Source organism: Arachis hypogaea, chromosome 13, assembly GCF_003086295.3.
Source record: "Arachis hypogaea cultivar Tifrunner chromosome 13, arahy.Tifrunner.gnm2.J5K5, whole genome shotgun sequence".
In the NCBI taxonomy this organism is placed as follows: domain Eukaryota; kingdom Viridiplantae; phylum Streptophyta; class Magnoliopsida; order Fabales; family Fabaceae; genus Arachis; species Arachis hypogaea.
In genome coordinates, this window is record NC_092048.1 from 94,616,375 (window position 1) to 94,639,428 (window position 23,054).

At 36.1% G+C, this 23,054-nt stretch overlaps 4 non-coding genes across 4 annotated transcripts; all 4 read right to left on the reverse strand.

The window, feature by feature from the left end:
* Positions 1-3,322: 3,322 nt before the first annotated feature.
* LOC112738644 (small nucleolar RNA R71) lies at positions 3,323-3,430 on the reverse strand. Its single transcript, XR_003169591.1, has one exon. It is a non-coding gene; the product is annotated as a small nucleolar RNA R71 (small nucleolar RNA).
* Positions 3,431-8,112: 4,682 nt separating this feature from the next.
* On the reverse strand, positions 8,113-8,220 carry LOC112739914 (small nucleolar RNA R71). Its single transcript, XR_003170849.1, has one exon. It is a non-coding gene; the product is annotated as a small nucleolar RNA R71 (small nucleolar RNA).
* An 8,559-nt stretch (positions 8,221-16,779) lies between these two features.
* Positions 16,780-16,887, reverse strand: LOC112738532 (small nucleolar RNA R71). The gene has a single exon (XR_003169488.1). It is a non-coding gene; the product is annotated as a small nucleolar RNA R71 (small nucleolar RNA).
* Positions 16,888-21,958: 5,071 nt separating this feature from the next.
* LOC112739811 (small nucleolar RNA R71) lies at positions 21,959-22,066 on the reverse strand. The gene has a single exon (XR_003170749.1). It is a non-coding gene; the product is annotated as a small nucleolar RNA R71 (small nucleolar RNA).
* Between the last annotated feature and the right edge of the window lie 988 nt (positions 22,067-23,054).

Below are 23,054 nucleotides of genomic sequence, written 5' to 3' on the forward strand. Positions count from 1 at the left end.
GGAAAGTAGACATTCAGGGCTTTCCAGAAATATATAATAGTCCATACTTTTGCCCAAGTTTAGACGACGCAAACTGGCGTTCAACGCCAACTTTCTGCCCTATTCTGGCGTTAAACGCCAGAAACAAGTTGCAAAGCAGAGTTAAATGCCAGAAACAAGTTACAAACTAGCATTCAACTCCAAGGAAGACCTCTACACGTGAAAGCTTCAATGCTCAGCCCAAGCACACACCAAGTGGGCCCGGAAGTGGATTTCGGCATCATTTACTCATTTCTGTAAACCCTAGTTACTAGTTTAGTATAAAAACTATTTTTAGTGAGTTATTTCACATCTCTGGAACAAATTATGTAACTTTTACGTTCTGAGACCTCCATGGGAGGCTGGCCACTCGGCCATGTCTACCCTATTTTTATTTATGTATTTTCAACGGTGGAGTTTCTACACACCATAGATTAAGGTGTGGAGCTCTGCTGTCCCTCATGAATTAATGCAAAGTACTATTGTTTTTCTATTCAACTCAAGCCTATTTCTTCTCTAAGATATTCATTCGCACACAAGAACATGATGAATGTGATGATTATGTGATGCTCATCACCATTCTCACTTATGAACGCGTGCCTGAAAAATACTTCCGTTCTACATGAAAGCAAGCTTGAATGCATATCTCTTAGCCTCCTGATCGTGAGATCAGAGTCTTCGTGGTATAGGCTAGAATTATTGGCGACCATTCTTGAGATCCAAAAAGTCTAAACCTTGTCTGTGGTATTCCGAGTAGGATCTGGGAAGGGATGGCTGTGACGAGCTTCAAACTCGCGAGTGCTGGGTGTAGTGACAGACGCAAAAGGATTACTAAATCCTATTCTAGTATATTCAGAAGGAACTAAGCATCTCCATACGCTTATCTGAAATTCTCACCAATGAATTACATAAGTATCTCTATCTTTATTTTATGTTTTATTTATCTTTTAATTATTAAAACTCTATAACCATTTGAATATGCCTGACTGAGATTTATAGGGTGACCATAGCTTGCTTCAAGCCGACAATCTCCGTGGGATCGACCCTTACTCACGTAAGGTTTATTACTTGGACGACCCAGTGCACTTGCTGGTTAGTTGTGCGAAGTTGTGACAAAGAACTAAGATTATGAACGTGCGTATTAAGTCTTTGATACCATTACAAAGGAATGAACGATCACGATTTCGTGCACCAAGTTTTTGGCGCCGTTGCTGGGGATTGTTCGAGTTTGGACAACTGACGACTCATCTTGTTGCTCAGATTAGGTAATTTTATTTTATTTTTAAGCCTTTTATTTCTTATTTTCAAAAAATACAAAAATTTTTTCTTCTTTTTCATTCTTCCCAAAATAATTTTCGAAAAAAAATACAAAAAAAAAATTAATAAAATCATAAAAATAAAAAATTTGATGTTTCTTGTTTGAGTCTAGTGTCAATTTTTAAGTTTCGTGTCAATTGCATCTTTTTAATTTTTCTTTAAATATTCGAAAACCCATGCATGATGTTCTTCATGATCTTCAAGTTGTTCTTGATGATCTTCTTTGTTTGATCTTTGCATTTTCATATTTTGTGTCTTTTCTTGTTTTTCATATGCATTTTCAATTTGTTAGTGTCTAAAGTTTGAAAATTTCTATGTTTGGTGTCTTGCGTGTTTTTCTTTTCTTGAAAATTTTTCAAAATAAGTTCTTGATGTTCATCATGATCTTCAAAGTGTTCTTGGTGTTCATCTTGACATTCATAGTGTTGTTGCATGCATTCATTGTTTTGATCTTGAATTCTCATGTTTTGAGTCTTTTCATTGTTTTTCTCTTTCATCATTAAAAATTTAAAAATAAAAAAATATCTTTCCCTTTTTCTTCTCATAAAATTCGAATATTTGAGTTGACTTTTTCAAAAATTTTTAAAATCTAGTTGTTTCTTATGAGTCAAGTCAAATTTTCAATTAAAAAAAATCTATCTTTTTCAAATCTTTTTCAAAAATCAAATCTTTTTCATTTTTTTCTTTCATATTTTCGAAAATTTCAAATTGATTTTCAAAATCTTTTTCTTATTCTTACTTCATATTTTCGAAATTAATGCTAACAATTAATGTGATTGATTCAAAAATTTTAAGTTTGTTACTGGCCTATTAAGAAAGGTTCATTCTTTAAATTTTAAAATCCTATCTTTTAGTTTCTTGTTAGTCAAGTAATCAACTTTAATTTTCAAAAATCAAATCTTTTTAATTTCCTTTTTAAATCTTTTTCAAATTAAATTTCAATCATATCTTTTTCAATTTCAATCATATCTTTTCCAAAACTTAATTTCAAAATATTTTCTAACTTATTATCTTTTCAAAATTGATTTTCAAATCTTTTTCAATTAACTACTTGACTTTTTGTTTGATTTTAAAAGTTTTCTATTTCAATCATATCTTTTTCAAAACCACCTAACTACTTCTCTCTCTCCAATTTTCGAAAATTACTAACCCCTTTTTCAAAATTCCTTTTTAATTAACTAATTGTTTTAAAATTTAATTTAATTTAATTTCGTTTTTCTTCTTAAAATTTTCGAATTTTAACTTTAATTTTTATCTTTATTTCATTTAATTTTCGAATTATAACTAATAATTGAAATAAAAACAAAAATATTTTTCCTTTTATTTTAATTTAAATTCGATTTCTCTCTTCTCCTTCTTCTATCCTTCTCTTCTTATACTCACATAAAGGAATCTCTATACTGTGACATAGAGGATTCCTCTTCTTTTCTGTTCTCTTCTTTTTCATACGAGCAGGAACAAAGATAAGAACATTCTTGTTGACGCTGATCCTGAACCTGAAAGGACTCTGAAGAGGAAGCTAATGGAAGCTAAAGCACAACTCTCTGGAGAAAATCTGACAGAAATTTTCGAAAAAGAAGGAGACATGGCCGAAAATAACAACAATGATGGAGATGCAAGGAAGATGCTTGGTGACTTTACTGCACCAACTTCCAACTTACATGGAAGAATCATCTCAATCACTGCCATTGGAGCAAACAATTTTGAGCTAAAGCCTCAATTAGTTTCTCTGATGCAACAGAATTGCAAGTTTCATAGACTTCCATCAGAAGATCCTTTTTAGTTCTTAACTAAATTCTTGCAAATCTGTGATACTATTAAGACCAATGGGGTTGATTCCGAGGTCTACAGGCTTATGCTTTTCCCGTTTGCTGTAAGAGACAGAGCTAGAATATGGTTGGACTCTCAACCTAAAGATAGCCTGAACTCTTGGGATAAGCTGGTCACGGCTTTCTTAGCCAAGTTCTTTCCTCCTCAAAAGCTTAGCAAGCTTAGAGTGGATGTTCAAACCTTCAAACAGAAAGAAGGTGAATCCCTCTATGAAGCTTGGGAGAGATACAAGCAACTAACGAAAAAGTGTCCTTCTGACATGCTTTCAGAATGGACCATCCTGGATATATTCTATGATGGTCTGTCTGAATTATCAAGGATGTCATTGGACCATTCTGCAGGTGGATCCATTCACCTAAAGAAAATGCCTGCAGAAGTTCAGGAACTTATTGACATGGTTACAAATAACCAATTCATGTACACTTCTGAAAAGAATCCTGTGAGTAATGGGACGCCTCAGAGGAAGAGATTTCTTGAAATTGATACTCTGAATGCCATATTGGCTCAGAACAAAATATTGACTCAGCAAGTCAATATGATTTCTCAGAGTCTGAATGGATTGCAAACCGCATCCAACAGTACTAAAGAGGCATCTTCTGAAGAAGAAGCTTATGATCCTGAGAACCCTGCAATAGCAGAGGTGAATTACATGGGTGAACCCTATGAAAACATCTATAATCCCTCATGGAGAAATCATCTAAATTTCTCATGGAAGGATCAACAAAAGCCTCAACAAGGCTTTAATAATGGTGGAAGAAACAGGTTTAGCAATAGCAAGCCTTTTCCATCACCCACTCAGCAAAAGACAGAGAATTCTGAGCAGAATTCATCTAGCTTAGCAAATATAGTCTCTGATCTATCTAAGGCCACTCTAAGTTTCATGAATGAAATAAGGTTCTCCATTAGAAATTTGGAGGCACAAGTGGGCTAGCTGAGTAAAAGAGTCACTGAAACTCCTCCTAGTACTCTCCCAAGCAATACAGAAGAGAACTGATGAGCGGATAACTTATACGCTTTTTGGCATTGTTTTTACATAGTTTTTAGTATGTGATGAGCGGATAAATTATACGCTTTTTGGCATTATTTTTAGTATCTTTTTAGTATATTTTAATTAGTTTTTATTATATTTTTATTAGTTTTTAAATAAAAATCACATTTCTGGACTTTACTATGAGTTTGTGTGTTTTTCTATGATTTCAGGTATTTTCTGGCTGAAATTGAGGGACCTGAGCAAAAATCTGATTCAGAGGCTGAAAAAGGACTGCAGATGTTGTTGGATTCTAACCTCCCTGCACTTGAAGTGGATTTTCTGGAGCTACAGAAGCTCAATTGGCGCGCTCTCAATTGCGTTGGAAAATAGACATCCTGGGCTTTCCAGCAATAGATAATAGTCCATACTTTGCCCAAGATTTGATGGCCCAAACTGGCGTTTTAAGTCAGCATAGAAATTCTAGCGTCAAAACGCCAGAACTGGCATAAAAGCCGGAGTTAAACGCCCAAACTGGCACAAAAGATGGCGTTTAACTCCAAGAAAAGTCTCTACACATGAAAGCTTCAATGCTCAGCCCAAGCACACACCAAGTGGGCCCGGAAGAAGATTTCTGCATTAATTACTTATTTCTGTAACCCTAGGCTACCAGTTCTCTATAAATAGGACCTTTCGCTATTGTATTTAAAATGAATCTTTGATTAGTCTTATGCTATCTTATAACTTTATGGGGGCTGGCCATTCAGCCATGCCTAGACCTTTTGTTCTTATGTATTCTCAACGGTGGAGTTTCTATACCTATAGATTAAGGTGTGGAGCTCTGCTGTTCCTCATGAATTAATGCAAAGTACTATTATTTTTCTATTCAACTCAAGCCTATTTCTTCTCCAAGATATTCATTCACACTCAAGAACATGATGAATGTGATGATTATGTGATATTCATCACCATTCTCACCTATAAACGCGTGCCTGATAACCACTTCCGTTCTACATGCAAACAAGCTTGAATGTGTATCTCTTAGGTTTCTAATCTCAGATTAGAACCTTCGTGGTATAGGCTAGAATTATTGGCGGTCATTCTTGAGATCCGGAATGTCTAAACCTTGTCTGTGGTATTCCAAGTAGGATCTAGGAAGGGATGACTGTGACGATCTTCAAACTCGCGATTGTTGGGCGTGTGACAGACGCAAAAGGATCAATGGATCCTATTCCAACATGATCGAGAACTGACAGATGATTAGCCGTGTGGTGACAGCGCATTTGGAACATTTTCACTGAGAGGACGGGAAGTAGCCATTGACAACGGTGATGACCAACATAAAGCTTGCCATGGAAAAGAGTATGAATGGTTGGAAGAAGGCAATAGGAAAGCAGAGGTTCAGAAGAAACAAAGCATCTTCATACGCTTATCTGAAATTTCTACCAATGAATTACATAAGTATCTCTATCTTTATTCTATTTTATAATTATCAATTCTCCATAACCATTTGAATCTGCCTGACTGAGATTTACAAGATGACCATAGCTTGCTTCAAGTCGACAATCTCCGTGGGATCGACCCTTACTCACCTAAGGTATTACTTGGACTACCCAGTGCACTTGCTGGTTAGTTGTGCGAAATTGTGACAAAGTGTGATTCACGTTTGAGAGCTCCAAGTCTTTGGCGCCATTGTTGATGATCACAATTTCGTGCACCAAGTTTTTGGCGCCGTTGCCGGGGATATTTCGCGTTTGGACAACTGACGGTTCATCTTGTTGCTTAGATTAGGTAATTTTATTTTATGTTTAAGCTTTTTACTTCTTATTTTCGAAAAAGAATTTCAAAAATACAAAAAAAATTTCTATTCTGTTCTTCAGAGTTTTTAAGAATGAATTCTAGAGTTTAATGATGATTTGTTGAAGTCTGGCTAACTGTGAAGCCATGTCTAATCTTTTGGACCAAGGTTTCAACTTATCATCACAAGAGCTTGATGATTTCTATCAATCTTGCTGTTAAAAGTAATGATCTGCTAAAGCTTGGCTGGCCATTGGCCATGTCTAGTGTTTTAGACCGGAGCTTCCATTGAAAGCTTGGCTGGCTAGTATGCCATGTCTAATTCCTGGACCGGAGTCTTAGACTAACATTGCAATGATTCCTAGAATTCTTATTAAAAATTTTGAATCCTTTTATTCTCTTCTCCACTCAATTTTCGAAAAATCACAAAAAATTTTTATAAAATCATAAAAATAAAAAATATTTTATGTTTCTTGTTTGAGTCTAATGTCAATTTTTAAGTTTGGTGTCAATTGCATGTCTTTATCCCTCTTGCATTTTTTGAATATATGCATTATGTTCTTCATTGATCTTCAAGTCGTTCTTGATGATTTCAGTGCTCTGATCTTTAATTTCTCTTATTTTGTGTCTTTTGTTGTTCTTGCATGCATTGTTTATTTGATCTTAGTTGCATTCTTTATTGTTTCTCATTATTAAAAATTCAAATTTTTTTTTAAATTATGTCTTTTCAAGTCAATAACATAGAGAATTGAAGATTCAGAACATTCAGCGGAGGAATCACACAGAAAAAGCTGGGCGTTCAAAACGCCCAGTGAAGAAGGAAAACTGGCATTTAAACGCCAGCCAGGGTACCTGGCTGGGCGTTAAACGCCCAAAAAAGGTAGCATTTTGGGCGTTAAACGCCAGAATGGATGCCATTCTGGGCGTTTAACGCCAGAAGGACACTAGAGGGAAGATTTTGTTTTTAATTCAAATCTTTTTCAAATATTCATAATTTTTCAAAATCAAATCCTTTTCAAATCATATCTTTTCAATCATATCCTTTCAAAATCAATTTCTTTCCATTTTTTTATTTATTATTATTTTCGAAAATTCTTGTTACAACTAGTGATTTAATTCAAAATTTTCAAGTTGTTACTTGCCTATTAAGAAAGGATCAAATTTTAAATTCTAGAATCATATCTTCTAATTTTTTGTTAGTCAAGTAATCAACTTTAATTTTAAAACTTTCTTCTTTTAAATTTGATTCTCAATCATATCTTCTCAATCATATCTTTTCAATCACATCTTTTTTAAAATTAAGTTTCAATCATATCTTTTTTATTTTTAATTTCAAAATCTTTTTCAAAAATCACTTAATTTCTTTCCCAATCTTAGTTTTCGAAAATCAATTACCAAATTTTCAAAATTTCTTTTAATTATTTCAAAATCTTTTACTTTAATTTCAAAAATTCTTCCCCTCTTCTCACACCCTTCTATTTAAGGACTAACACTCCTCCTCAATATGCAATTCGAACTCTATCTCCCTTGATAAGTTCGAATTCTCTCTTCTCTACGTCCTCCTTCTATTCTTCTTTTCCTCTGACACCTCAAGGAATCTCTATACCGTGACATAGAGGATTCCATATTTTCTTCTTCTCTTTTTTCATATGAGCAGGAGTAAGGACAAGGGCATTCTTGTTGAAGCTGATCCTGAACCTGAAAGGACCTTGAAGAGAAAGCTAAGAGAAGCTAAAGTACAACTCTCTATAGAGAACCTAACAGAACTTTTCAAACAAGAAGAAGCCATGGCAGTCGAAAATAACAATAATGCAAGGAAGGTGCTTGGTGACTTTACTGCACCTACTCCTGACTTCTATGGGAGAAGCATTTCAATCCCTGCCATTGGAGCAAACAACTTTGAGCTTAAGCCTCAATTAGTTTCTCTAATGCAACAGAATTGCAAGTTTCATGGACTTCCATTGGAAGATCCTCATTAGTTCTTAGCTGAATTCTTCCAAATCTGTGACATTGTCAAGACCAATGGGGTTGATCCCGAGGTCTACAAGCTTATGCTTTTTCCCTTTGCTGTAAGAGACAGAGCTAGAACATGGTTGGATTCACAACCTAAAGAAAGCCTGAACTCTTGGGAAAAGCTAGTCAATGCCTTTTTGGCAAAATTCTTTCCACCTCAAAAATTGAGCAAGCTTAGAGTGGAAGTCCAAACCTTCAGACAGAAGGAAGGTGAATCCTTCTATGAAGCTTGGGAAAGATACAAGCAATTGATCAGAAGGTGTCCTTATGACATGCTTTCAGAATGGAGCATCATAGGTATTTTCTATGATGGTCTATCTGAACTATCCAAGATGTCATTGGACAACTCTGCTGAAGGATCTCTTCATCTAAAGAAGACGCCTGCAGAAGCTCAGGAACTCATTGAAATGGTTGCAAATAACCAATTCATGTACACTTCTGAAAGGGATCCTGTGAATAATGGGACAACTCAGAAGAAAGGAGTTCTTGAGATTGACACTCTGAATGCCATATTGGCTCAAAATAAAATATTGACTCAACAAGTCAATATGATTTCTCAGAGTCTGTCTGGAATTCAAGCAGCAACAGGCAATACCAAAGAAGCTTCATCTGAAGAAGAAGCTTATGATCCTGAGAACCCAGCAATGGAAGAGGTGAATTACATGGGAGAACCCTATGGAAACACCTATAATCCTTCATGGAGAAATCATCCAAACCTCTCATGGAAGGATCAACAGAGGCCTCAACAAGGCTTCAACAATAATAATGGTGGAAGAAATAGGTTTAGCAATAGCAAGCCCTTTCCATCATCTTCTCAGCAACAGACAGAGAATTCTAAGCAGAGCCACTCTGACTTAGCAACCATAGTCTCTGATCTAATTAAAACCACTCAAAGTTTCATGACTGAAACAAGGTCCTCCATTAGAAATTTGGAGGCACAAGTGGGTCAGCTGAGTAAGAAAGTTACTAAACTCCCTTCTAGTACTCTTCCAAGCAATACATAAGATAATCCAAAAGAAGAGTGCAAGGCCATCACCATAACCCACACGTCCGAACCTGGAGGGGAGGAAGAGGCAATGATCTCCACTGAGGAAGACCTCAATGGACGTTCACTGGCCTCCATGGAGTTCCCTAATGAGAAACCATGGGAATCTGAGGCTCACATTGAGACCATAGAGATTCCATTGAATTTACTTCTACCATTCATGAGCTCTGATAAATATTCTTCCTCTGAAGAGGATGAAGATGTTATTGAAGAGCAAGTTGCTAAGTACCTTGGAGCAATCATGAAGCTGAATGCCAAGTTATTTGGTAATGAGACTTGGGAGGATGAACCCCCCTTGCTCACCAAAGAACTGGATGACTTGACTAGACAGCGATTACCTCAAAAGAGACAGGATCCTGGAAAGTTCTCAATACCTTGTACTATAGGCACCATGACCTTTGAAAAAGCTCTGTGTGACCTAGGGTCAAGCATAAACCTCATGCCTCTCTCTGTAATGGAGAAACTAGGAATTTTTGAGGTTCAAGCTGCAAGAATCTCATTAGAGACGGCAGACAATTCAAGGAAACAAGCTTATGGACTTGTAGAGGATGTCTTGGTAAAGGTTGAAGACCATTACATCCCTGCTGATTTCATAATCCTAGAGACTGAAAAGTGTATGGATGAATCTATCATCCTTGGCAGACCCTTCCTAGCCACAGCAAAAGCTGTGATTGATGTTGACAGAGGAGAATTGGTCCTTCAAGTGAATAAGGACTCCCTTGTGTTTAAAGCTCAAGGATCTCCCTCTGTAATAATGGAGAAGAAGCATGAAAAGCTTCTCTCAATGCAGAGTCAAACAGAGCCCTCACATTTAAACTCTAAGTTTGGTGTTGGGAGGCCATGCTCTGAGTATCTGTGAGGCTCCATGAGAGCCCACTGTCAAGCTACTGACATTAAAGAAGCGCTTGTTGGGAGGCAACCCAATCTTACTTATCTATGTTATATTTCTATTTTCCATTGTTATTTTATGTTTTCTGTAGGTTGATGATCATGTGAAGTCACAAAAACAACTAAAAAAGCAAAAACAGAATGAAAAACAGTATAAAAAATAGAACACCTTGGAGAAGAAACTTACTGGCATTTAAAAGCCAGTAAAGGTAGCAGAATGGGTGTTAAACGCCCAGTCTGGCATCATTCTGGGTGTTTAACGCCAGAAAGGGGCACAGAGCTGGCGTTTAACGCCAGAAAAGGGTAAGAAGCTAGCGTTAAACGCTAGAAATGGGCAGCAACCTGGCGTTTAACGCCAGGATTGATAGAGAAGGGCATTTTGTATGCCACTTGGTGCAGGGATGAAAAATCCTTGACACCTCAGGATCTGTGGACCCCACAGGATCCCCACCAACCTCAACTCACTCTCTCTCTTCTTCACACCTTTTCATAATACTCTTCCCTAAATACCCTTCACCAATCAACTCAATACCTCTTCCCCAAAAAAACCCCTCCCCTATCAAATCCTACCCTCTTCTCCATCAACCCTTCACCAATCCACATCCATCCATCATAAAATCCTACCTACCTCACCTTTCAAATTCAAACCAATTTCCCTTCCAAACCCACCCTATATGGCCGAACCCTAACCCTCTCTCCACCCCTATATAAACCCATCTTCACTCCTTCATTTTCACACAACATAAAAACTACTTCTCCCCCTTGGCCGAAACACCAACCCACCCCACCTCCTCTATTTCTTCTTCTTCTACTCTCTTCTTACTTCTTTTGCTCGAGGACGGGCAAATCTTCTAAGTTTGGTGTGGTAAAAGCATTGCTTTTTGTTTTTCCATAACCATTTATGGCACTAAAGGCCGGAGAAACCTCTAGAAAGAGGAAAGGGAAGGCAAAAGCTTCCACCTCCGAGTCATGGAAGATGGAGAGATTCATCTCAAAGGTGCATCAAGACCACTTCTATGAAGTTGTGCCCAAGAAGAAGGTGATCCCCGAGGTCCCTTTCAAACTCAAAAAGGGTGAATATCCAGAGATCCGACATGAGATTCGAAGAAGAGGTTGGAAAGTTCTCACCAATCCCATTCAACAAGTCGAAATCTTAATGGTTCAAGAGTTCTATGCCAATGCATGGATCACCAAGAACCATGATTAAAGTGTGAACCTGGACCCTAAGAATTAGCTTACAATGGTCCGAGGGAAATACTTAGATTTCAGTCTAGAAAATGTAAGGTTGGCATCCAATTTGCCTATGATGCAAGGAGATGCACACCCCTACACTAGAAGGGTTAACTTTGATCAAAGGTTGGACCAAGTCCTCATAGATATTTGTGAAGAGGGCGCTCAATGGAAGAGAGATTCAAGAGGGAAGCCGGTTCAACTAAGAAGGCATGACCTCAAGCCCGTGGCTAGGGGATGGTTGGAGTTTATCCAACGCTCAATCAACCCCACTAGCAACCGGTCTGAAGTTACTATAGACCGAGCTATCATGATTCATAGCATCATGATTAGAGAGGAAGTAGAAGTTCATGAGGTTATATCCCAAGAACTCTACAAGGTGGCGGACAAGTCCTTTACTTTGGCAAGGTTAGCCTTCCCTCATCTTATTTGTCACCTTTGCAATTCAGCTGGAATTGACAAAGAAGAGGACATCCTCATTGATGAGGACAAGCCCATCACTAAGAAAAGAATGGAGCAAACAAGAGACCCCACTCATGGACAAGAGTATGAGGGAATTCCTCATCATGAAATCCTTGAGATGCCTCAAGGGATGCATTTTGCTCCACAAGATTATTGGGAGCAAATTAACACCTCCCTAGGAGAATTAAGTTCCAATATGGGACAACTAAGGATGGAGCACCAAGAGCATTCCATCCTCCTCCATGAAATTAGAGAAGACCAAAAAGTCATGAGGGAGGAGCAACAAAGGCAAGGAAGAGACATTGAGGAGCTCAAGCACTCCATAAGATTTTCAAGAGGAAGAACAAGCCGCCATCACTAAGGTGGACCCGTTCTTTAATTTCCTTGTTCTTTATTTTCTATTTTTTGAATTTTTATGCTTTATGTTTATCTATGATTGTGTCTTTATTACATGATCATTAGTGTCTTAGTGTCTATGCCTTAAAGTTATGAATGTCCTATGAATCCATCACCTTTCTTAAATGAAAAATGCTCTTAATTGAAAAAGAAAAAGAAGTACATGAATTTCGGATTTTAAAACAGTTTAATTATTTTGATGTGGTGGCAATAATTCTTGTCTTCTGAATGAATGCTTGAACAGTGCATATTTTTAAATTTGTTGTTTATGAATGTTAAAATTGTTGGCTCTTGAAAGAATGATGGAAAAAGGAGAAATGTTATTTGATGATCTGAAAAATCATAAAATTGATTCTTGAAGCAAGAAAAAGCAGTGAAAAGCTTGCAGAAAAAAATATATATGCGAAAAAAAAGAGAAAGAAAAAGAAAAAGCAACCAGAAAAAGCCAATAGCCCTTTAAATCAAAAGGCAAGGGTAAAATAAAAAGGATCCAAGGCTTTGAGCATCAGTGGATAGGAGGGCCCACAGGAATAAAATCCTGGCCTAAGCGTCTAAACCAAGCTGTCCCTAGCCATGTGCTTGTGGCGTGAAGGTGTCAAGTGAAAACTTGAGACTGAGCAGTTAAAGTCATGGTCCAAAGCAAAAAGAGTGTGCTTAAGAGCTCTGGACACCTCTAATTGGGGACTCTAGCAAAGCTAAGTCACAATCTGAAAAGGTTCACCCAGTTATGTGTCTGTGGCATTTATGTATCCAGTGGTAATACTGGAAAACAAAATGTTTAGGGTCACGGCCAAGACTCATAAAGTAGCTGTGTTCAAGAATCAACATACTTAACTAGGAGAATCAATAACACTATCTGAATTCTGAGTTCCTATAGATGCCAATCATTCTGAACTTCAAAAGGATAAAGTGAGATGCCAAAACTGTTCAGAAGCAAAAAGCTAAAAGCCCCGCTCATCTAATTAAGACTGATCTTCATAGATGTTTTTGGAATTCATTGTATATTCAATTCTTTTTATCCTATTTGATTTTCAGTTGCTTGGGGACAAGTAACAATTCAAGTTTGGTATTGTGATGAGTGGATAATTTATACGCTTTTTGGCATTGTTTTTAGTATCTTTTTAGTATATTTTAATTAGTTTTTATTATATTTTTATTAGTTTTTAAATAAAAATCACATTTCTGGACTTTACTATGAGTTTGTCTGTTTTTCTGTGATTTCAGGTATTTTCTGGCAGAAATTGAGGGACCTGAGCGAAAATCTGATTTAGAGGCTGAAAAAGGACTGCAGATGCTGTTGGATTCTGACCTCCCTGCACTCGAAGTGGATTTTCTGGAGCTACAAGAGCCCAAATGGCGCGCTCTCAATTGCGTTGGAAAGTAGACATCCAGGGCTTTCCAAAAATATATAATAGTCCATACTTTGCCCGAGTTTAGATGACACAAACTGGCGTTCAACGCCAGCTCTCTGTCTTATTTTGGAGTTAAACGCCAGAAACAGGTTGCAAAGCAGAGTTAAACGCTAGAAACAAGTTACAAACTGGCGTTTAACTCCAAGGAAGACCTCTGCATGTGAAAGCTTCAATGCTCAGCCCAAGCACACACCAAGTGGGCCCGGAAGTAAATTTCTGCATCATTTACTCATTTCTGTAACCCTAGTAACTAGTTTAGTATAAATAGAACTTTTTACTATCATGTTAAGGATCCGATCTTTGATTAGTCTTCTGCTATCTTAGAAATTTATGGGGGCTGGCCATTCGGCCATGCCTGGACCTTGTACTTATGTATTTTCAACGGTAGAGTTTCTACACACCATAGATTAAGGTGTTGAGCTCTGCTGTTCCTCATGAATTAATGCAAAGTACTATTGTTTTCTTATTCAATTCAAGCTTATTCCTATTCTAAGATATTCTCTTGCACTTCAACATGATGAATATGATGATCCGTGATACTCATCACTATTCTCAACCTATAAACGCGTGCCTGACAACCACTTCGGTTCTACCTTGGATTGAGCGTTTATCTCTTAGCCTCCTGATCTAAGATCAGAGTCTTCGTGGTATAGGCTAGAATTATTGGCAGCCATTCTTGAGATCCGGAAAGTCTAAACCTTGTCTGTGGTATTCTGAGTAGGATATGGGAAGGGATGGCTGTGACGAGCTTCAAACTCGCGAGTGCTGGGCGTAGTGACAGACGCAAAAGGATTACTGAATCCTATTCCAGTATGATCGAGAACCGACAGATGATTAGCTGTGCGGTGACAACGCATCTTGGACCATTTTCACTGAGAGGACGGGAAGTAGCCATTGACAATGGTGATGCCCTACATAAAGTTTGCCATGGAAAGGAGTAGGAATGATTGGATGAAGACAGTAGGAAAGCAGAGGCTCAGGAGGAACAAAAGCATCTCTATACGCTTATCTGAAATCTCACCAATGAATTACATAAGTATCTCTATCCTATTTTATATTTTAATTATATTTTAATTATCAATTCACTATAACCATTTGAATCTGCCTGACTGAGATTTGCAAGATGACCATAGCTTGCTTCAAGCCGACAATCTCCGTGGGATCGACCCTTACTGACGTAAGGTTTATTACTTGGACGACCCAGTGCACTTGCTGGTTAGTTGTGCGAAGTTGTGACAAAGAACTAAGATTATGAATGTGCGTATTAAGTTTTTAGTGCCGTTACCAAGGAATGAACGATCACAATTTCGTACACCAAGTTTTTGGCGCCGTTGCCGGGGATTGTTCGAGTTTGGACAACTGACGGTTCATCTTGTTGCTCAGATTAGGTAATTTTATTTTAATTTTATGCTCTTTATTTCTTATTTTTGTAAAATACAAAAAATTTTTTCTTCTTTTTCATTTTTTCCAAAATAATTTTCGAAAAATACCAAAAAAAAATTAATAAAATCATAAAAACAAAAAATTATTATGTTTCTTGTTTGAGTCTTGTGTCAAATTTTAAGTTTGGTGTCAATTGCATCTTTTTAATTTTTCTTAAAATTTTTGAAAACTCATGCATTTGTTCTTCATGATCTTCAAGTTGTTCTTGATGATTTTCCTTGTTTGATCTATAATTTTTCTTGTTTTGTGTCTTTTCTTGTTTTCATATGCATTCTTGAATTATTAGTGTCTAGAGAATAAAAATTTTTAAGTTTGGTGTCTTGCATGTTTTTATTTTCTAAAAAAATTTCAAAAATATGTTCTTGATGTTCATCTTGACATTCAAAGTGTTCTTGGTGTTCATCTTGACATTCAAAGTGTTCTTGCATGCATTGTGTGTTTTGATTCACAATTTTCATGTTTTGAGTCTTTTTGTTGTTTTTCTCTTTTTTCATTAAAAATTCAAAAATAAAAAAAAAATTACTTTCCTTATTTCACTCATAAATTTTTGAAAATTTGAGTTGACTTTTTCAAAACTTTTTAGAATTTAATTGTTTCTTATGAGTTAAGTCAAATTTTCAATTTAAAAATTCTATCTTTATCAAATCTTTTTCAAAAATCAAATCTTCTTCATTTTTCTTTTATGATTTTCGAAAATTTCAAAATAATTTTCAAAAATCTTTTTCTTATTTTTGTTTCATATTTTTGAATTCATTGCTAACCTTTAATATTTCAATTCAAAAATTTCAAGTTTGTGACTTTCCTATCAAGAAAAATTCAATCTTTAAATCTTAAAATCATATCTTTTTGTTTCTTGTTAGTCAAGTAATCAACTTTAATTTTCAAAATCAAATCTTTTTAAATTTCTTTTTCAAATCTTTTTCAAAATAAGTTTCAATCACATCTTTTTCAAAATCAATTTTAAAATCTTTTCCAACTTCTTATTTTTTCAAAATTTATTTTCAAATCTTTTTCAATTAATCTTATCTTGTTTGATTCTTATCTTTTTCAAAACTACCTAACTAATTTTCTCTCTCTAATTTTCGAAAATCACTAACCTCTTTTTCAAAATTTATTTTCATTAACTAATTATTTTAAATTTTAATCTTAATTTTATTCCTTTTCATATTTTCGAATTTTAAATTTAATTTTAAATTAAAAACAAAAACAAAAACATTTTTATTTTATTTTAATTAATTTTTGAATTCTCTCCCCTCATCTCTTTCTAATTATTTTATTTATCTACTAACACTTATCTTCTTCTTAAAAATTTGAACCCTCTCCTTCTTTCTGTGTTCGAATTCTTTTTCTTCTCTTCTACTCATATAAGGAATCTCTATACTGTGACATAGAGGATTTCATATTTTCTTTTCTGTTCTCTTCTTTTTCATATGAGCAGGAACAAGGACAAGAACATTCTTGTTGAAGCTGATCCTGAACCTGAAAGGACCCTGAAGAGGAAGCTAAGAGAAGCTAAAGCACAACTCTCTGGAGAAAATCTGACAGAAATTTTCGAAAAAGAAGGAGACATGGCCGAAAATAATAACAATGTAAGGAAGATGCTTGGTGACTTTACTGCACCAAATTCCAATTTACATGGAAGAAGCATCTCAATCCCTACCATTGGAGTAAACAATTTTGAGCTAAAGCCTCAATTAGTTTCTTTGATGTAACAAAATTGCAAGTTTTATGGACTTCCATCAGAATATCCTTTTCAGTTCTTAACTGAATTCTTGCAGATCTGTAATACTGTTAAGACCAATGGGGTTGACTCCGAGGTCTACAGGCTTATGCTTTTCCCGTTTGCTGTAAGAGACAGAGCTAGAATATGGTTGGACTCTCAATCTAAAGATAGCCTGAACTCTTGGGATAAGCTGGTCACGGCTTTCTTAGCCAAGTTCTTTCCTCCTCAAAAGCTTAGCAAGCTTAGAGTGGATGTTCAAACCTTCAAACAGAAAGAAGGTGAATCCCTCTATGAAGCTTGGGAGAGATACAAGCAACTGACCAAAAAGTGTCCTTCTGACATGCTTTTAGAACGGACCATCTTGGATATATTCTATGATGGTCTGTCTGAATTATCAAAGATGTCATTGGACCATTCTGCAGGTGGATCCATTCACCTAAAGAAAACGCCTGCAGAAGCTTAGGAACTCATTGACATGGTTGCAAATAACCAGTTCATGTACAGTTCTGAAAGGAATCCTGTGAGTAATGGGACGCCTCAGAGGAAGGGAGTTCTTGAAATTGATACTCTGAATGCCATATTGGCTCAGGACAAAATATTAACTCAGCAAGTCAATATGATTTCTCAGAGTCTGAATGGGTTGCAAGCTGCATCCAACAGTACTAAAGAGGCATCTTCTGAAGAAGAGGCTTATGATCCTGAGAACCCAGCAATAGCAGAGGTGAATTACATGGGAGAATCCTATGGAAACACCTATAATCTCTCATGGAGAAATCATCCAAATTTCTCATGGAAGGATCAACAAAAGCCTCAAGAAGGCTTTAATAATGGTGGAAGAAACAGGTTTAGCAATAGCAAGCCTTTTCCACCATCCACTCAGCAACAGACAGAGAATTTTGAGCAGAATCTATCTAGCTTAGCAAAAATAGTCTCTGATCTATCTAAGGCCACTTTAAGTTTCATGAATGAAACAAGGTCCTCTATTAGAAATTTGGAGGCACAAGTGGGCCAGCTGAGTAAAAGAGTCACTGAAATCCCTCCTAGTACTCTCCCAAGCAATACAGAAGAGAATCCAAAAAGAGAGTGCAAGGCCATTTCCTTACTTGGTGTGGCCGAACCCAAAGAGGAGGAGGAGGACGTGAATCCTAGTGAGGAAGACCTCTTGGGACGTTCAGTGACCAATAAGGAGTTTCCCTTTGAGGAACCAAAGGAATCTGAGGCTCATCTAGAGACCATAGAGATTTCATTGAACCTCCTTTTACCATTCATGAGCTCTGATGAGTATTCATCCTCTGAAGAGGATGAAAACATTACTCAAGAGCAAGTTGTTAAATACCTTGGTGTAATCATGAAGCTGAATGCCAAATTATTTGGTAATGAGACTTGGGAAGATGAACCTCCCTTGCTTACCAATGAACTGAATGCATTGGATAGGCATAAATTACCTCAAAAGAAACAGGATCCTAGTAAATTCCTAATTCCCTATAACATAGGCACTGATGAGCGGATAATTTATACGCTTTTTGGCATTGTTTTTAGTATGTTTTTAGTAGGATCTAGTTACTTTTAGGGATGTTTTTATTAATTTTTATGTTATATTCACATTTCTAGACTTGACTATGAGTTTGTGTGTTTTTCTGTGATTTCAGGTATTTTCTGGCTGAAATTGAGGGACTTGAGCAAAAATCAGATTCAGAGGTTGAAGAAGGACTGCTGATGCTGTTGGATTCTGACCTCCCTGCACTCAAAGTGGATTTTCTGGAGCTACAAAATTCCAAATGGCGCGATCTCAACGGCGTTGGAAGGTAGACATCCAGGGCTTTCCAGAAATATATAATAGTCCATACTTTGAGCGAGTTTAGACGACGCAAAAGGGCGTTGAACGCCAGTTCTACGCTGCAGTCTGGAGTTAAACGCCAGAAACACGTCACGAACCAGAGTTGAACGCCAAAAACACGTTACAACTTGGCGTTCAACTCCAAAAGAAGCCTCTGCACGTGTAAACTTCAAGCTCAGCCCAAGCACACACCAAGTGGGTCCCAGAAGTGGATTTCTGTATCATTTACTCATTTCTGTAAACTCTAGTAACTAGTTTAGTATAAATAGGACTTTTTATCATCTTCGGAAGAATCTTTTGATTAGTTTTATGCTATCTTAGACCTTTGTGAGGGCTGGCCTCTCGGCCATGCCTGAACTTTTTACTTATGTATTTTTCAATGGTAGAGTTTCTACACACCATAGATTAAGGTGTGGAGCTCTGCTGTTCCTCAAAGATTACTGCAAAGCACTACTGTTTTTCTATTCAATTCAACTTATTCCGCTTCTAAGATATTCATTCGTACTTCAATATGATGGATGTGATGATCGTGACAGTCATCATCATTCGCAACTTATGAACGCGTGCCTGACAACCACTTCCGTTCTACCTTAGATTGAATGGATATCTCTTGGATATATAATACAGGGGACCGAGTCCGAGTTATTAGCGTAAAGTCGCGAGTAGGATCTGGGAAGGGATGGCTGTGACGAGCTTAAAACTCGGGAGTGCTGGCGTAGTGACAGACGCAAAAAGGATCAATGGATCCTATTCCAGTATGATCGAGAACCGACAGATGATTAGCCGTGCCGTGACAGAGCATTTGGACCTTTTTCACTGAGAGGATGGGATGTAGCCATTGACAACGGTGATGCCCTACATAGAGCTTGCCATGGAAAGGAGTAGGATTGATTGGATGAAGACAGCAGGAAAGCAGAGATCAGAGGAACGAAAGCATCTCTATACGCTTATCTGAAATTCTCATCAATGAATTACATAAGTACCACTATCCTATTTTATATTTTATTTAATTTTCATCCACTATAATTTCTTAAAACTATTTGAATCCGCCTAACTGAGATTTACAAGGTGACCATAGCTTGCTTCAAGCTGACAATCTCCGTGGGATCGACCCTTACTCACGTAAGGTTTATTACTTGGACGACCCTGTGCACTTGATGGTTAGTTGTATCGAAGTTGTGACAAATTATGAATTAAGATTAGAGCACCAAGTTTTTGGAGCCATTACCAGGGATCACAATTTCGTGCACCAAGTTTTTGGCGCCGTTGCCGGGGATTGTTCGAGTTTGGACAACTGACGGTTCATCTTGTTGCTCAGATTAGGTAATTTTCTTTTTTGTTTTATTTTCAAAGAAATTTGTTTTGAAAAATCTTTCAAAAAAAAAAAACATTTTTTTCCCTTTGTTTTCGAAAATTATTTTAAAATTTTTTAAGAATGAATTCTAAAGTTTCAAATTGGTATGCTGAAGTTTGGCTGGCCATCAAGCTTTAGACTAACCTGGTATGATTCATGGGATTTTGATTGAGGACTTTGAATTCATTACTTCCTTTTTCCTATATGTTTTTGAAAAAAGTAAAATAAAATACAAAAAAAAAAATATACAAAAATACCAAAAAAAAAAAACATTCATAAAATCATAAAATCAAAAATATTTTTTGTTTCTTGTTTGAGTCTAGAGTCAATTTTTAAGTTTGGTGTCAATTGCATTTCTAAAAATTTATGCATTTTTCGAAAATTCATACATTCATAGTGTTCTTCATGATCTTCAAGTTGTTCTTGGTAAGTCTTCTTGTTTGATCTTGATGTTTTCTTATTTTGTGTCTTTTGTTGTTTTTCATGTGCATCTTTGCATTCATAGTGTCTAAGCATTAAAGATTTCTAAGTTTGGTGTCTTGCATGTTTTCTTTGCATCAAAATTTTTTTTTTAAAAATATGTTCTTGATGTTCATCATGATCTTCAAAGTGTTCTTGGTGTTCATCTTGACATTCATAGTGTTCTTGCATGCATAATGTGTTTTGATTCATAATTTTCATGTTGTGAGTCATTTTTTATGTTTTTCTCTCTCATCATTAAAAATTCAAAAATAAAAAATATATCTTTCCCTTTTTCTCTCATAAATTTTCGAAAATTTGAGTTGACTTTTTCAGAACTTTTTAAAATTTAGTTGTTTCTTATGAGTCAAATCAAATTTTCAATTTAAAAATCTTATCTTTTTCAAAATCTTTTTCAAAAATCATATCTTTTTCATTTTTCTTATTTATTTTCGAAAATTTTAAAAATATTTTTCAAAAATATTTTTTTAATTTTATATCATATTTTCGAAAATATCATCAACAATTAATGTTTTTGTTAAAAAATTTTAAGTTTGTTACTTACTTGTTAAGAAAGATTCAAACTTTAAGTTCTAGAATCATATCTTGTGATTTCTTGTGAATAAAGTCATTAATTGTGATTTTAAAAATCAAATCTTTTTCAAAACTAATTTCAATCATATCTTTTCAAAAATATCTTTTTATCTTATCTTTTTCCAAATCATATCTTTTTAATCATACCTTTTCATATCATATCTTTTTCAAATATCTTTTCTAACTTCTTATCTTCTTATCTTTTAAAAATTGATTTTCAAAATTTGTTTCAACTAACTAATTAACTTTTTGTTTGTTTCTTATCTCTTTCAAAACTACCTAACTAACTATCCCTTTCTAATTTTCGAAAATATCTCCCTCTTTTTCAAAAAATTCTTTTTAGTTAATTAATTGTTTAAATTTTAATTTTAATTTTAATTCTCCTTTAATTTTCGAAAATCATCAACTTCTTTTCAAAAATTAATTTTCGAAATTTCCTCTCCCTCATCTCCTTCTATTTATTTATTCATCTTCTAACACTTCTCTTCACCTCATATCTTTGCTCCTATCCTCACCCTTGTGTTTGGATTATTCATTCTTCTTCACTCTTATTCCCTTTCTTCTTCTACTCATACAAAGGAACCTCTCTCTACTGAGGCAAAGAGGATCCCTATTATTTTTTGTTCCCTTCTTTTTTATATGAGCAGGAGCAAGGACAAGAACATTCTTGTTGAAGCAGACCCTGAACCTGAAAGGACTCTGAAGAGGAAACTAAGAGAAGCTAAATTACAACAATCCAGAGACAACCTTACATAAATTTTCAAAAAGGAAGAGGAGATGGCAGCCGAAAATAATAATAATGCAAGGAAGATGCTTGGTGACTTTACTGCACCAAATTCCAATTCACATGGAAGAAGCATCTCCATCCCTACCATTGGAGCAAACAATTTTGAGCTTAAACCTCAATTAGTTTCTCTGATGCAACAAAACTGCAAGTTTCATGGACTTCCATCTGAAGATCCTTTTCAGTTCTTAACTGAATTCTCGCAGATCTGTGATACTGTTAAGACTAATGGAGTAGATCCTGAAGTCTACAGGCTCATGCTTTTCCCTTTTGCTGTGAGAGACAGAGCTAGAATATGGTTGGATTCTCAACCTAAAGATAGCCTGAACTCTTGGGATAAGCTGGTCACGGCTTTCTTAGCCAAGTTCTTTCCTCTTCAAAAGCTGAGTAAGCTTAGAGTGGATGTTTAAACCTTCAGACAAAAAGAAGGTGAATCCCTCTATGAAGCTTGGGAGAGATACAAGGAATTGACCAAAAAGTGTCCTTCTGACATGCTTTCAGAATGGACCATCCTGGATATATTCTATGATAGTCTGTCTGAATTAGCTAAAATATCATTGGATACTTCTGCAGGTGGATCCATTCACCTAAAGAAAATGCCTGCAGAAGTTTAAGAACTCATTGACATGGTTGCTAATAACCAGTTCATGTACACTTTTGAGAGGAATCCTGTGAGTAATGGGACGCCTCAGAAGAAGGGAGTTCTTGAAATTGATACTCTGAATGCCATATTAGCTCAAAAAAAATATTGACTCAGCAAGTCAATATGATTTCTTAGAGTTTGAATGGAATGCAAGCAGCATCCAACAGTACTTAAGAGGCATCTTCTGAAGAAGAAGCTTATGATCATGAGAACCCTGCAATAGCAGAGGTGAATTACATGGGTGAACCATATGGAAACACCTATAACCCCTCATGGAGAAATCACCCAAATTTCTCATGGAAGGATCAACAAAAGCCTCAACAAGGCTTTAATAATGGTGGAAGAAACAGGTTTAACAGTAGTAAACCTTTTCCATCATTCACTCAGCAACAGACAGAGAATTCTGAATAGAATCCATCTAGCTTAGCAAATTTAGTCTCTGATCTATCTAAGGCCACTCTGAGTTTCATGAATGAAACAAGGTCATCCATTAGAAATTTGGAAGCACAAGTGGGCCAGCTGAGTAAAAGGATTACTGAAATCCCTCCTAGTACTCTCCCAAGCAATACAGAAGAAAATCTAAAAGGAGAGTGCAAGGCCATTGAATTGACCATCATGGCCGAACCCACAAGAGAGGAGAAGGACGTGAATCCCAGTGAGGAAGACCTCCTGGGATGTCCAGTGATCAATAAGGAGTTTCCCTTTGAGGAACCAGAAGAATCTGAGGCTCATTTAGAGACCATAGAGATTCCATTGAACCTCCTTATGCCCTTCATGAGCTCTGATGAGTATTCTTCTTCTGAAGAGAATGAGGATGTTACTGAAGAGCAAGCTATCAAGTT